A 15,683-nucleotide genomic window follows, 5' to 3' on the forward strand; every position below is an offset into this window, starting at 1 on the left:
TATGACGTAACCAAATCACTGGACGTAGTCTATCTTGATTTCCAGAAAGCATTTGATAAAATCCCTCATCATAAATTACTTTACAAATTAAAGCAAATAGGTATTGACGGACAAGTACACCAATGGATCGCGAACTGGTTGAGCAACAGACAACAAAGAGTGGTGATTGACGGATTTAATTCAGAGTGGGCGCAGGTCACTAGTGGCATCCCTCTGGGCTCGGTTCTTGGCCCAGTGCTCTTCATTGTTTACATCAATGATGTGGATGTTGGACTCAATAATCGCATTAGTAAATTTGCAGACGACACAAAGATTGGTAACTCGGTTCACACTGACAAAGACAGGCAAAGCCTCCAAGAGGATTTGCACAAAATTTCAGCTTGGTCGGATAGATGGGAGATGCCCTTTAACGTAGACAAGTGCTAGGTCCTTCAAGTTGGAACAAGGAATAAGAAGTTCGATTACGAAATGCGCGGCGTTAAACTCACAAGCATTCAATGCATTAAGGACCTGGGGGTCAAAATCGCGTCAAACCTCAAATTCTCACATCAATGCATCGATGCAGCAAATAAAGCGAACAGAATGTTGGGCTTCATTAAAAGAAACTTTTTTTTCAAGAATAAAGATGTAAAACTTCCACTCAACAATAGTTTAGTCAGACTCCACTTGGAATATGCAGTACAGTTTTGATCTCCCCACCATGCAAAGGACATTGCTAAATTAGGTGTTCAGCGTTTTAAAATACTTAATGGTTTCACGAATGTAGATCAACATTGTTTATGATCGATGACACTTTGCGTACGAGGAACAATGGTGTAAAACTCAAATGTAGACGAGTAAATTCAGATTGCACCAAATTTTTCTTCACCAACGTTGTAGTGTGAGAATGGAATAAGCTCCCAACGTCAGTGGTCCAGTGTAACACAATTGACTCCTTCAAAAACAAGCTCGACTGTCACTTCCTTCAACTTAATATCAACTAGAGTTGAAATGCAACGTTTTGGAGCCTTCTGATTAATGTAGAATCCCTTAGGTTTAAGGACAGACCACCTAGTCTGGACCATGGGGCCTGTGTGGTCTGATTTTCTATGTAAATCTCTCTCTCTCTCTCTCTCTCTCTCTCTCTCTCTCTCTCTCTCTCTCTCCTTTACTTTAATCCCTCCTTCCTTCCCTTTCTTCCTCATTCCCTCCTTCCTTCCCTTCTTCTTATCCTTCCCTCCTTCACTCCAGTTCTCCTTTCCTTCCTTCTCTCCTCTTTCCCATACTTTTGGCTTTCTTAACTCTCTCTCTCTCTCTCTCTCTCTCTCTCTCTCTCTCTCTCTCTCTCTCTCTCTCTCTCTCTCTCTTTTCCGTTGCTATGTGTGACAAAGTGGGCAGGTATTGAGAGATCTTCATTCCCGGCAATTAGATGTGGGCGGGAAAATGATTTCTCACTTCCATCCCACTAATTCACACCTCGCAGCAGGAGCGAGAGAGAGCATTATTGCCGGTAATTAGGTGTGGATGCAAGTTTGGAAAGTTTCGTTTAGTCGGCGCAACATCTGTGGTCATATGCCGGGGGTGTGGGCGGAAAAATGATCGCTAACACTTCCCTTTCACACACACACACACACACACACACACACAGGAATACTAAAGGACATAGTAAAAAGTTGAGGAAGGGAAGATGCTCAAGAGACATAAAGAAATATAGCTTCCCACAAAGAAATATAGAGGTTTGGAACAGATTAAGTGAAGAAATAGTATCGGCGAAGTGTGTGCACAGTTTCAAGGAAAAGTTGGATAATTATAGATACGGAGACGGGACCACACGAGCGTAAGCCCAGGCCCTGTAAAACTACAACCAGGTAAACACACACACACACACACACACACACACACACACACACACACACACACACACCTCCAGTAGCTCAATCGGTTAGAGCGCCGCGCTGCAAGGCTTCACGGCCAAACAGGCGGCAGTTAGCCCCGCTCAAGCCGGCTTCTTTCCGCTGACTAGAAGTGGTTACTGTCCCCCCTTGTGCAAGGGGGATGGTGTGTGTGGTGTGTGAGGTCCTGGCAGTACCCAGAGATCGGCAATAATGAGCACTTGCTCACATCTGGAGGGTATCTGCTGGCAAAAGTGAGTCCAACTCGTGATCAGACCGTGGTGAATTACACATGCCAACCGTCGACCAGGGAGGACATGTGCACGGCGCTCCTGACTATCTGTGCTGAGCTGGTTTTCGTCTGCAGACTGGGATGTATTGTAGTGCGGCGACTATGCCTAATGAACGAGCCTCCCATAACCCACTTAGCCAGTGGGGTACCTCTTTGGCTGACTCGGTAAGGAGTGGCTCTCCCGTCACGTTGGTCGCGGGTTCAATCCCAGGCAATCTCGTGTGTTTCGATACACGCAGAGGACGTGTAGAAAAAGAGAAAATAAACTCCCGGGGCATGACTGTATTTTGCGGGGTCTGGGAAATGTTCTGAGTTGGGCCCGTCTCCTATTTAAGGTGGTATAGGATGAGTGGGAGGGATGAAGATATGGAGTGGAAGACACCGAAAAGAAGAGGAACTGGAACATGAACGAAAATACGATAGACAGCTATGGGGGTCAGTGACGCAAGTGAAGACGATTGTTAGGAAACGATCGAGGCTAGTTTTTTTCTGGGTTTGGTAGTAAAGAGTCGGCTTTGTAAAAAAGAGTGTTGTTGATGGAGAAGAAATTATATAAGTGGATTGGAAAAGTAAATACATAAAGGAGGAAGACATGCAAGGTAAGAAACTGCAAAGTGATCTACGGTCAAGAGTACGCAGTTTAGAGGACAGGGAAAAAAAAACTAGTTCAAGAAAATGAAGAGTTGAGAGAGAAGTTGGCGAAATATAAAAAAAAACGATGAAGGAAGGGCTAGGAGTCGCTAGAAAGGATAATGAAGACCTGAAAGCAATACTGTACAAGGAAAAACAGCAAGTGCGAGAGGAGGTGTTGGGTGAAATGAAGACCTGGAAAGTAGAACATGAAAAAGCTAATGTAAACTTCAACGAAGTAATTGAAAAGCAACTGAAAGAAGCGAAGGAAAATGTAAAAAAAGAGGTGGTCAAGGCTTTGGAAAACAATGAAGCTTTAGTAAGGGGATGTGGCTGACAAGAAAAGCGTGTAATAATATTTGGAATGAAAGAGAAGAATATAATGTTTAAACCAAGAAGGGAAAAGGAAGAACTAAAATCATTGAAGGACCTACTGAAGAACCTAAATGAAGAATTACATAACCTTGAGGAGGAGGTGGATGAGATCGTTAGGCTGGGTCCTTATGTAGAAGGTAAAACAAGACCAGTGAAATTAAGATTAAAATCCCAGCAGGTAACAGAAGAAATATTGTATAGAACAACTAAACTAAAATAAATAAATGAATGTAAGGAAATACAGTACCCTCTCGAGTTTCGCACTATCCGTGTTTCGCGATCCTCGAGTTTAGCACTTAGTACTAAATTCTTACCATCACGACTTTCGCGCATTACCGCCATGACTTTCGCGCTGCTTTGACATGTATGGGTCACGTCTACCTACCGTCGGCGTCATGCGTGCTGCCTTAAAAGGCGGTGTCCAACCATTGGGGCTATGGGCAACTGCTGTTGCCCGTATGCCCAACCGGGAGCAAGTTGTTGGTTGTCCTTATGAATGGAAAACGGTTGTAAGTACGAGCGTGGATACGTGGGTACCGAACGGCTGCATGTGAACAAACAGACGACGGCAGTGGCTGAGGAGTGAGGAGCAGTGGAAGATGGCCCACCAAGAGACTTGTAAAATGGACTGGGAGAGCTGCTTTGTTTACTATTTAATTAACAAGATAAGAGAACACCCCGTGCTGTGGAACCACAGTCCAAAAATCTTTTTATCAAGTCTATAAAAATTGTAGAACTCCCAGTGTTATTTTCCTTTTCTTCTTTTTCTTCTTTTGACCTGTAATGCATGGCAGCGACAGTGAAAAGTAATAGTGAGAAATTGCAAAAGGGCATAGAAAAGCAAAATCAGGGAAAGAAAAGGACAGAAAAACACCTAAGTTCAGGGTTAAGTATATAAGTGTGCACTGTTAAGTAACCAAGGGCCGCTTTCACAGTCATGTTGTTTGTTTTGATCGTTACCAATGGCGGCGATCACCGCTTAGTATTTCACGTGAAACTGACCGATGGGGTAGTGGCGGCTGCAGACGAAGCGAGTATATGGTAACTGCGGGGCTAGGCTAACCCCGCAGCCGCCACTACCCCATCGGCCAGTTTCACGCGGAAATACTATACCGGCGACCGCCGCCATTGATAACGATCAAAACAAACAAAATGACTGTGAAAGCGGCCCTAAGTGCATGTTGTGAAGTATAAAAGTGTGGAGAAGGAGGACCTAAGAAGCGATACAAAGCGTTACAGGTCAAAAGAAGAAGAAGAAGGTCCACTACACTGGCCGGTGTTGCGAGAAATACCTCCCCGATTAAATTAGTCATTCTGCTGTCCACTACGCATGCACGCGGTGAGAATACACAGCATTAAAAGAATTCATTTGCCTGGTTTTGTTCTAGTCTGTCCGCTTGTGATCTTTGTGAGCTCTGAGGGAAATATGTAAACAGTAAACAAGTTGAACTTCTCTGCGAGCTATTTTTCGGCGGCGGCAGCGGTTTACGTTCAATAGGCATTGAAAAGTTAATCATAATATTAGTGAGTTCATGATTTTTAACAGAAAGAGTTAGCAGATTATTTCATAACACAGAAAACTACCAGAAAAATATAGGTTTGTCAAACTGTCCCACGGGTGACCGCGAGCGACCGCCCTTACTTTAGCAGACGACACCACGTGGATCACAAGCGTGTATTCAGAACTGCCAGCTAGTTGTAAGGCAGCCGCCTTCATCTGCGGCTTAAAAACGAACTGTTCTTACTTCCCATTTTCTGCCTATTAACAAGGTACGTATTTTGAGATAACCATGGAGTAAAGTCGAAAAAATTGTGATAACAAGGGAGTAAAGTCAGAAAAGGTAATTATTTTACACGGGTCAGAACCAATAAGCGCTTTTAAATGGATTTCAATACCTCGAGTTTCGCGATCCTCGAGTTTAGCGCCATACCTTCGAAATGAAGCAAGCGCGAAACTCAAGAGGGTACTGTATATATAAGGAAAAATAGAAATGAAGAAGAAAGGAACAAATGGAATGAAATGCAAGCAGAGGTAAAGGAGAAAAATTGTGCAAGAAGAGGAAGAAAATAATTTTTGGGGGAGAGTTTTGGGGGATAGGGTAAATGGTACATAAGGGAAAAGCCATAAATGATAAGAAACTAGACAAAATTGGAACAACTAAGGGTTTAAGTGTGATGTATACCAACATAGATGAGATAATACCTAGAAAATTGGAGTTACAAGATTACCTAAAGGAAAAAGAACCCAAGATTGTGTGTTTAACAGAAACAAAGCTAAAAGAAGAAATTCAAATAGTGTTTAACCCCTTCACTACGGCCAGGCCAAAACAGCGCCCCGCGCTGTATCCGGGATCGCCGCACGCGCCAAATTTTAAATGTCGCTATTGAATATAACAAGTTTTCAGCCATAAACTCAACATAATCATCATGTATTATATATAAAGAAACATAAATTAATTGATAATTTTGAGATGTAAACATATGTATATAGAGATAAAATAACTCGTATATTGGCTAAAGCGAGCCAGGATGCAGTATGCCTGTCATCAGATATAGTACGGGGCACGCAAGGACGCAGTATACACATCCTCGTGTTGAAGGGGTTAACCCTAGATTACTATCGTTGTCTGGAATCCCGGCATGGAGGATTAATTTGCATCGTGGAAGGAAATCTGTTAGACGTACGGTGCTGTATGGCCATGACATTTCAGTTAGCTTTCTGCCCTTGGTGTGTGAGGTACGTTTGTGTTCTCCCATGCTTATTCCTGAACTGTTTCCAATTGTCCGGAATTCTGGACACGATAGTAACTATAGCATATCAAGTATAATGCAGGCAATAGGGCTTCCGAGGCTGGAACATTTCGGGGGACATGTGAACTGCACGTGTGGCACAACTCAACACAATCACCCAACACTGCCTGGCAGTGGTGCCTTCATTAGGGAAAGGTAGCATTTTTTTAAAGTTTCACACATTTTTTATTTATTTTTTTCGTAATGTTATTTTTGGGTAATATGTTAAGTTTATAGGTCATAGAATTAAGAATGTATTCTAGTTTGAGTAAAAATTTTGTAATTAAACTTTGTACCATTCCTATATGTGTTTTCAAGCCCGCAAAGTATGTCCAGAATTCCGGACATCAATAGTAACCACGTTAGTCCGACAACGATAGTAATCTAGGGTTAACAATAACTACAATATATGGAGGAAGGATAGGAGGGATAAAGGTGGTGGAGGAGTGATGATAATGACGAGAAAGGAGTTGATGGTGAAATCAGTAAGATATGGAGAAGGAAAGGCAAAAATAGTGAGAGTTACCTTGGAGAATAAAAATAGAGAAATGCTGATGCTAATAGCAACCTATGTACCACCAAAAACAAACTCATGGAGCAGAGAAGAATATGAGACGATGATTGAGGATACCACTCAGTGTTTAAATAGGTTACTTAACCCTTTCATTGCTAAACGCTTGCAGCGGGCGTTAGGCGTATTTGCTGGTGACACTAAACGCCCGCTGCGACCTCCACCCGCACTCAAATCTCCCGCGTACGAGAGTGTTCCAACACTGATTCTCACAACACAGGATTGCCAATTGAGTGGATTCTTCACTAAATTTGGTGGAAAATCATATCAGCCCAGCGCGGCAAATCTACGGACGAGTAACTGGTGGATGTTCTTGCCCAATATAGCGGCATTTTTGCATAGCTTCACCTATCACCTGACTGATTTTTTGACCAAATAGTTGTAAATATTGCAGTTGGCAATACTCCCTTGCCAGAATTTGAAGAAAAGATGTCTGCAGTTCCCTCAATATGGCTGATCATCCCACACGCACCGACGTAAGTGTTAACATTCAACACTCCCTGAATGTGCATGTACATTCGCAAGAGAGGCATACATAACCGACGCCTATAGATCTGGACCTCCTCTTTCCAATGGTGTTTTTGTTTTTTAGCTGTGATGAATAGTTTTTGAGATACAGAGGTTAAAAGAGATCCCCCATTGGGTTCCCCGAGCGCGCCTGAGGGGATAGTCTCGTTGCGAGCGCTTAGCAAAGAAAGGGTTAAGGGGGGCGGCTACGGGGTATTTTTCGACGAATATATTTGAAATTTGACAAATGCGTTTTTTTCGCTCAGCATGTCCAGGATATCTTAAACTGCCATGTGGTCAAGTTTGTTTTTATAAAATTAAATCCCCTCCCCCCTGAAAGTCATTTTAAATGTTCCGCGCGGTTGCGTCATAGCATGACTCGCGTGCAAACACATGCGGTATCATTCAATGCTTGTATATACGTAAAATTTACATTAGAATATTTTTTTCTCCACTTGAGGGTTATGTTCCTGGTCCAACATACAGCACTGAACACAACTTTGGGTATACCGATGGAAACATCATACTACATATCCTCGGGTCTGAAGCAGGATTGCAAGAATCCTTTCAGTGGCTAGACTGGGAAAGATCAAGGCATGCAACACCCAAGACATAGAAGAAAAGAAAAGAGAAGAAGGATGAGACATACCAGCCTGGAGGATTCTAGATAAAATCTGGCTACAATGAGGAAGGTGGTGCCTTCTGACACCCTCACCTGCGAGTGAGTAATACTTTCTTAGAAAGGGGGACCAGATGCCTTATTATTCTGAGGTAAGTTAACAAGGTATATACGATCATCTGTGAAAATTTCATGCCAATCAAATAAATACAAATGGTAGGACAGGGATGAAATGGAAAAAAATCTTTAGGAGCCAATATCTCGAAAAGTAGTTTTTTACACTTCAAAAAATTTCACAAAATTGGTAAAAAGTCTGACCGACTTTTGTTAGATATCATTTGAAACTACAAAGGACAATTTTTGCCCGCTATAAAATTTCAAAAAATGTCAAATGAAAACGGGACACAGAATGGAGAAAATTATAAGTGACAATTTTTTTTTCGAAGACAAAACAAAAAATCTTAAATTTTCTAGCTGGGAAATGTAGATAGGTAAACAAAGTTTCTATGGTATTTTTTTCAAGGTGATTAACTGAAAAATAAAGTCTGTGAAACAAAAAAAAAAGAAAAATACGCTTTGTTTGAGTCTCTCCTAAACTTCACCTGAATTTAATGAAATTCACAGAATATCACACCTTTACACCTAAAAACAACATACTAAAACTTCAAAGCTATTGGATGAACCGTATGCGCATGAGGACCCCCCCATATCCGCCCACCTTAAAGCAAATATAAGTCTTGTTGGTTGGGGACTAACTGCAAAGAGGTAAATTGGGAAACATTCGAAAGTGGAAGAAGTGAGACAGCATGGGGGGAAAGAATTTTAAAACTGACTATGGAAAACTTATTGATGCAGTGGGTGACTGAAAATACAAGATACAGGAGTGATGACGAACCAGCAAGACTGGACCTGGTACTGACGAAGGGAGTGCACCTGTTAAATGAATTAAGATATGTGTCCCATGGGAAAAAGTGATTATGTAATAATAGAGTTGGAAACCGATGAGGACGTCACTGAAGAAGACAAATCATACAAAGGAAAAAGGAGAAACTACAGGAAAGTGGACACAGAAAATCTCGATATATAATGAAAAACTGGACTGGGAAAAGATAAAAAGAACAAACGAGGTGCAGAAAAAGTATGATATTTTCATAGAGGCATATGAGACAGGAGTCAAAAATATGTCCCATTATATAAACCAATAGAATGAGGAAAGCAAGATTGGTTTAATGCAAGATGTGCAGGTGCAAAGAAAAAAAGAGACAAAGTGTGGAAAAGATTGAAAAGAAATAAGAACCAAAGGAATAAAGAAGACTTTAAGATAGCAAGAAATGAATATGTGAAAATAAGGAGGGAAGAAGAGAAAGGTTATGAAAAGGATATTGTTGAAAAGTGTAAGGAGGAACCTAAATTGTTCTATAGATTTATAAATGGAAAAATTAAACTAAAGGAAAAAATAGAAAGACTGAAAGATGGAAATAAGATAATTGAACAAGTTTTACAAGAGAATCACAATTTAATGAACCACAAGATGACAAGATGAATGTTCAAATGGAGGAAGTAATAGTAACTAAAGAGGAGATATATAAAATAATGGAGGAGCTGGAAGAGAGGAAAGCAATAGGACCAGATGGAGTTTCAGGTTTTATTTTGAAAGAATGCAGAAATCAGCTGGTTGGATCGGTATATGATATCATAAAGTGCTCAATATCAACTGGTAAAGTACCTAAGGAATGGCGAAGGGCTGAGGTGGTCCCTATATATAAAAGCAGGATAAAGGAAGAACCTCTAAACTATAGACCAGTATCATTGGCCCAAAATAATGGCGCCACTATAAACAATTGCCTGCACCATGACGGGCTCGGGCCAACCATCGGGACCCAATATAATAGCCTACCGGTGCTATAAGCCAGATGTAAAAAAAAATAAATAAATAAATAAATAAAAAATAAAAAGTTTGTGAAATATGTGAAACACAATATAATTACAGAAAAACAGTATGGCTTTAGACAAGGGCGTTCGTGTGTAACAAACTTATTGAGCTTTTACTCAAGAGTGACGGATATAACACAGGAGAGGGATGGATGGGTGGACTGCATGAATTTGGACTTGAAGAAGGCTTTCAACAAAGTTCCACATACAAGACTATTATGGAAGCTGGAAAATAGAGGAGCATTGAAGGGGAAAATGAAAAACTGGATGAAAAGTTACTTAAAGGGAAGGGAAATGAGAACAGTGGTAAAGGACATGAAATCAGAATGGAGAAATGTAGATAGTGGGGTGCCTCAAGGATCGGTACTGGCAGGAATACTTTTCCTAGTATATATAAATGATATGCCAGAGAAATTAAATCGTTACATGAACTTGTTTACAGAAGACGCAGAATTGCTGAGACACATAAGAAATAATAAAGACTGAAATTCTGCAAGAGGACCTAAATAAGATTTGAGATTGGAGTAAGAAATGGGAGATGGAGTTTAATGTGAAGAAATGTCATGTAATGGAAATGGGAAAGAGTGAAGGGAGACCAAAATGGACATATAGAATGGGAGATGGAGAAATATTAAAAGTTCAAGAAGAGAGAGATCTGGGAGTGATAATACAAGATAATCAACAGTCAGAGAGTCATGTAAATAGGATATTCGGTGATACGTATAGAATGGTAAGAAATATAGAAATAGCATTCCACTACATGGATAAGGATATGATGAAAAAGATGATTAACACTATGTTTGACCAAAGATGGAATATGCGGAAACTGTGTGGTCTCCCCATAAGAAGAAACACGTGAAAAAAAACAGAAAGAATACAAAGGATGGCAACGAAGATGGTTCCAGAAGTGGAGGGATTGTCATATGAAGAAAGGTTAAAGGAAATGAGCCTGCCAACATTGGAACAAAGAAGACAAAGGGGAGACCTAATACTAATTTACAAATTGTGGAATAAAATGGAAGTAGATGATGAGGAGTTGCTACAAAGAGAAGTAAGAAACACCAGCAACACATGAAGGCAGTAAAAAATGAGAAAAGGAAGATGCTTGAGAGATATAAAAAAGATATAGCTTCCCACAAGAGAGTGCAAAGAGTGTGTACAACTTTAAGGAAAAACTGGACAAGTACAGATATGGAGATGGGACCACACAAGCGTAAGCTCAGGCACTGTAAAATTACAATTAGGTAAATACAATATTAACCCTTTCACTGCTAAACGCTTGCAGCACGCTTTAGGCGTATTTGCTGGTGACACTAAACGCCCGCTGCGACCACCACCCGCACTCAAATCTCCCGCGTATGAGAGTGTTCCAACACTAATTCTCACAACACAGGATTGCCAATTGAGTGGATTCTTCACTAAATTTGGTGGAAAATCATATCAGCCCAGCGCGGCAAATTTACGGACGAGTAACTGGTGGATGTTCTTGCGCAATATAGCGGCATTTTTGCATAGCTTCACCTATCACCGACTGATTCTTTGACCAAATAGTTGTAAATATTGCAGTTGGCAATGCTCCCTTGCCAGAATCTGAAGAAAAAATGTCCGCAGTTCCCTCAATATGGCTGATCATCACGCACGCACCGACGTAAGTATTAACATTCAACACTCCTTAAACGTGCATGTACATTCGCAAGAGAGGCATACATAACCGACTCCTATAGATCTGGACCTCCTCTTTCCAATGGTGTTTTTGGTTTTTAGCTGTGATGAACAGTTTTTGAGATACAGAGGTTAAGAGAGACCCCCAATTGGGCTGCCCGACTTCGCCTGAGGGGATAGTCGTGTCCACATTGCACACAAGGAAAGGGTTAATAATAATCATAATCATAATAATAAAAATGAGAGAGAGAGAGAGAGAGAGAGAGAGAGAGAGAGAGAGAGAGAGAGAGAGAGAGAGAGAGAGAGAGAGAGAGAGAGTGTTAAGAAATCCAAAAGTATGGGAGAGAGGAGAGAAGGAAGGAAGGAAAGGAGAACTGGAGTGAAGAAGGGAAGGATAAGAAGGGAAGTTTAAACTCCATCTGCCATGTACAGGTAACTCTCGATTTATGCGAGTATTGTGTCCTTGAAGAGGTCGCGTAAATCAAAAACAATGTAAATCAAACAAGAGGTAGGTTTCTATCGAAAAATAAATATTCACTTCATTCAGTGGAGAGAGAGAGAGAGAGAGAGAGAGAGAGAGAGAGAGAGAGAGAGAGAGAGAGAGAGAGAGAGAGAGAGAGAGAGAATTACATAGATTTACATAGAAAATCAGACCACACAGACCCCATGGTCCAGACTAGGTGGTCTGTCCTTAAACCTAAGTGATTTTACATTAATCAGAGAGAGAGAGAATATCCATATCACCGAGATATCCACTCAGGCAATCAGTCTCAGCCTCACTCGTGTGAGGAAGAAATGAGGGACACCATGAGCTACTGGCTAGTATTGGTACCGGTACCGAGCAGTAAGGTACCGGTACCGTACCGTATAGCTGGTACCGTTAGTACCGGTACTGGTACCGGTTTGGTATTGGTACCGGTATCTGCCCACCCATATTGTTGAGTAGTGTGGCAGCGTGGGTACTGTACTGAGCTCAGCTGTGTGGCCGCGGCACCGCGTGAGTCCAGTTGCTTGAGACATCTGGTGGCCACTCCATAAAATATCGCGTATAAGTGAAAAAAACGTGTAAATTAAACATTTATTTGGATTTTGGACCCTACATTATTTAAAAACGCATAAACCAAACAATGCCTCACAGTCCTTCACATTTTTCACTCGTCTCAATAGCTTTGCATCATCTGCAAACAAACTCACATAGCTGGACACTCCGTCCACCATATCACTTATATAAACAGTAAACATTATTGGTGCCAACACCGAACCTTGCGGGACCCCACTCCTCACAGGGCACCAGTTGGAAATCCTGTCCTTATTATCGTCCTCATTTCGCTGTTAGATAGGAAGTCCTCCAGCCACTTAATCAGTCCATCACCCACTCCATCCCTATTTTTAATTTTCCAAATTAGTCCTCTGTGCGGAACTTTGTCAAATGCCTTTTTCAAATCCAGGTACACTCCATCCGCCCAGCCTTCTCTCTCTTGTATTAAACCTTTCACCCTTGAGTAGTAACACAACAAGTTGGTGAGGCAAGATCTCACTCTCCTGAATCCAAACTCACAATCCGAGATAATTTTCTCATTTTCTAAGAAATCAGACCACCTGATTTTAACCAGTCTCTCATACCTTCGCAACCACACTAGTGAGTGATACCGGTCTGTAGTTAATGGATCCTCTCTCTTGCCTCCCTTAAAAATTGGTACTATGTTTGCTCTCTTCCAACCTTGTGGTACCCTTCCTTCACTCAGGGAGGCGCTCATTATGGAGTGCAGTTTCTCTGCAAGTTGCTCATTACATTCTTTCAAGATCCACCCTGATACTCCATCTGGCCCCGTCGCCCTTCTTATATCCAGCTTGTTCAAACTTTTCTTGACCTCCTGCATCGTTAGCTGTATCTCCTGCATAACCCTTCCTCTTTCCTGGCCCGGGGGTTGTACAAAATCTCCTTCTTTTGTGAAAACACCAAGGAAGATGTTATTCATCACCTCTGCCATCTCTGCTGGGTCTTCATATGTAGTTTCATCCATTTTCAGTTCACCGATTGTTTTTCTATTCTTTAATTTGCCGTTCACATGTCTATAGAATAGTTTGGGTTGGTCTTTGCACTTGTCAATTATATCTTTTTCATATTTCCTTTTTTTCTTCTCATCTAATCTTTGTATATTCATTCCTTGCTTGTTTGAAATCGTTCCACGAGTTGATTCTTCTTTGTCTCCTCCATCTTTTCCAAGCTTCCTCTTTTCTCTTTCTAGCTGCCTCGCATCTTTTGTTAAACCACTCCTTTTTACCTTTCGGTTACCTTGGGGACATCTATTTTCAACTTCCTTGTATAGCTTTAAAAACTCCTCCCACTTATCCTGTGTTCTTTTGCCTTTGTACAGCCCACTCCAATCTGCATTTTCAAAAAAAAGTTCTCATGCTAACAAAGACTGCCTTACAGAAGTTCCTTCTCCCAATTTTGTAATCTTCTTTTCAGTCAATCGTTCTTTTTTTCTGATACTTCAAATTCCACAACCGCATGGTCACACTTCGCTATTAGACAATCCATTTTGTGATTTTCTATTATTTCCTGCTGCTTACTAAATACCAGTTTAGTCTCGACGCCTCTCCTTCATTCCCGAATCTGATATGTTCCTTAATCCACTGAGTCAGCACATGTTCCACTGCCAATTGCAGGAGTCTTCCTCCCCATGACTCGTCTGCTCCCTGCGTCTGCCAATCCTCCCATTCCACCTCCTTGCAATTGAAATCACCCATTAGAATTATTCTCTCACACTCCCTCACCATTCCATCCAGGCTACTAACTGTGTCTTGTATAATTTTTTTTCATATTCTCGCAACCAGGGGTGTGGAGCTGGAGTCGGAGTCGGTGGAGTCGGCTACTTTTGGCCGGAGTCGGAGTTGGAGTCGGAAATTTCCCAGAGTCGGAGTCACAACTTTAAAATTTCCCAGAGTCGGAGTCACAACTTTAAAATTTCCCAGAGTCAGAGTCACAACTTTAAAATTTCCCAGAGTCGGAGTCGCAACTTTAAAATTTCCCAGAGTCGGAGTCACAACTTTAAAATTTCCCAGAGTCAGAGTCACAACTTTAAAATTTCCCAGAGTCGGAGTCGCAACTTTAAAATTTCCCAGAGTTGGAGTCACAACTTTAAAATTTCCCAGAGTTGGAGTCGCAACTTCAAAATTTCCCAGAGTCGGAGTTGGAGTTGGAGTCACAACTTTAAAATTTCCCAGAGTCGGAGTCACAACTTTAAAATTTCCCAGTCAGAGTCGCAACTTTAAAATTTCCCAGAGTCAAAGTCGAAACTTTAAAATTTCCCAGTCAGTCGCAACTTTAAAATTTCCCAGAGTCGGAGTCGCAACTTTAAAATTTCCCAGTCAGAGTCGCAACTTTAAAATTTCCCAGAGTCAAAGTCGAAACTTTAAAATTTCCCAGAGTCAGAGTCGCAACTTTAAAATTTCCCAGAGTCAGAGTCGTAACTTTAAAATTTCCCAGAGTCCGAGTCGCAACTTTAAAATTTCCCAGAGTCAGAGTCGCAACTTTAAAATTTCCCAGAGTCAGAGTCGCAACTTTAAAATTTCCCAGAGTCAGAGTCGCAACTTTAAAATTTCCCAGAGTCAGAATCGCAACTTTAAAATTTCCCAGAGTCAGAGTCGCAACTTTAAAATTTCCCAGAGTCAGAGTCGCAACTATAAAATTTCCCAGAGTCAGAGTCGCAACTTTAAAATTTCCCAGTCAGTCGCAATTTTAAAATTTCCCAGAGTCAGAGTCGCAACTTTAAAATTTCCCAGAGTCAGAGTCACAACTTTAAAATTTCCCAGAGTCCGAGTCGCAACTTTAAAATTTCCCAGAGTCAGAGTCGCAACTTTAAAATTTCCCAGAGTCCGAGTCGCAACTTTAAAATTTCCCAGAGTCAGAGTCGCAACTATAAAATTTCCCAGAGTCAGAGTCGCAACTTTAAAATTTCCCAGTCAGAGTCGCAATTTTAAAATTTCCCAGAGTCAGAGTCGCAACTTTAAAATTTCCCAGAGTCGGAGTCGCAACTTTAAACTTTCCCAGTCAGAGTCAGAGTCGGAGACGCAACTTTAAAGTTTCCCAGTCAGAGTCAGAGTCGGAGTCGCAACTTTAAACTTTCCCAGTCAGAGTCAGAGTCGGAGTCGCAACTTTAAAATTTCCCAGTCAGAGTCAGAGTCGGAGTCGCAACTTTAAAATTTCCCAGTCAGAGTCAGAGTCGGAGTCGCAACTTTAAAATTTCCCAGAGTCGGAGTCGCAACTTTAAAATTTCCCAGTCAGAGTCAGAGTCGGAGTCGCAACTTTAAACTTTCCCAGAGTCAGAGTCGCAACTTTAAAATTTCCCAGTCAGAGTCAGAGTCGCAACTTTAAAATTTCCCAGTCAGAGTCGGAGTTGGAGTCGCAACTTTAACAACATCACTTGC

The 15,683-nt window shown here is 41.3% G+C and overlaps 1 protein-coding gene across 5 annotated transcripts in view; it reads right to left on the reverse strand.

Annotated features, from left to right (window-relative positions):
* The window catches only part of LOC126999049 (folliculin-like), a 162,031-nt gene that overhangs the window by 93,568 nt on the left and 52,780 nt on the right, over window positions 1-15,683 (reverse strand). The window lies entirely within an intron of this gene.

The sequence above is a fragment of the Eriocheir sinensis genome, chromosome 15 (genome assembly GCF_024679095.1).
Source record: "Eriocheir sinensis breed Jianghai 21 chromosome 15, ASM2467909v1, whole genome shotgun sequence".
Classification (NCBI taxonomy): Eukaryota; Metazoa; Arthropoda; class Malacostraca; order Decapoda; family Varunidae; genus Eriocheir; species Eriocheir sinensis.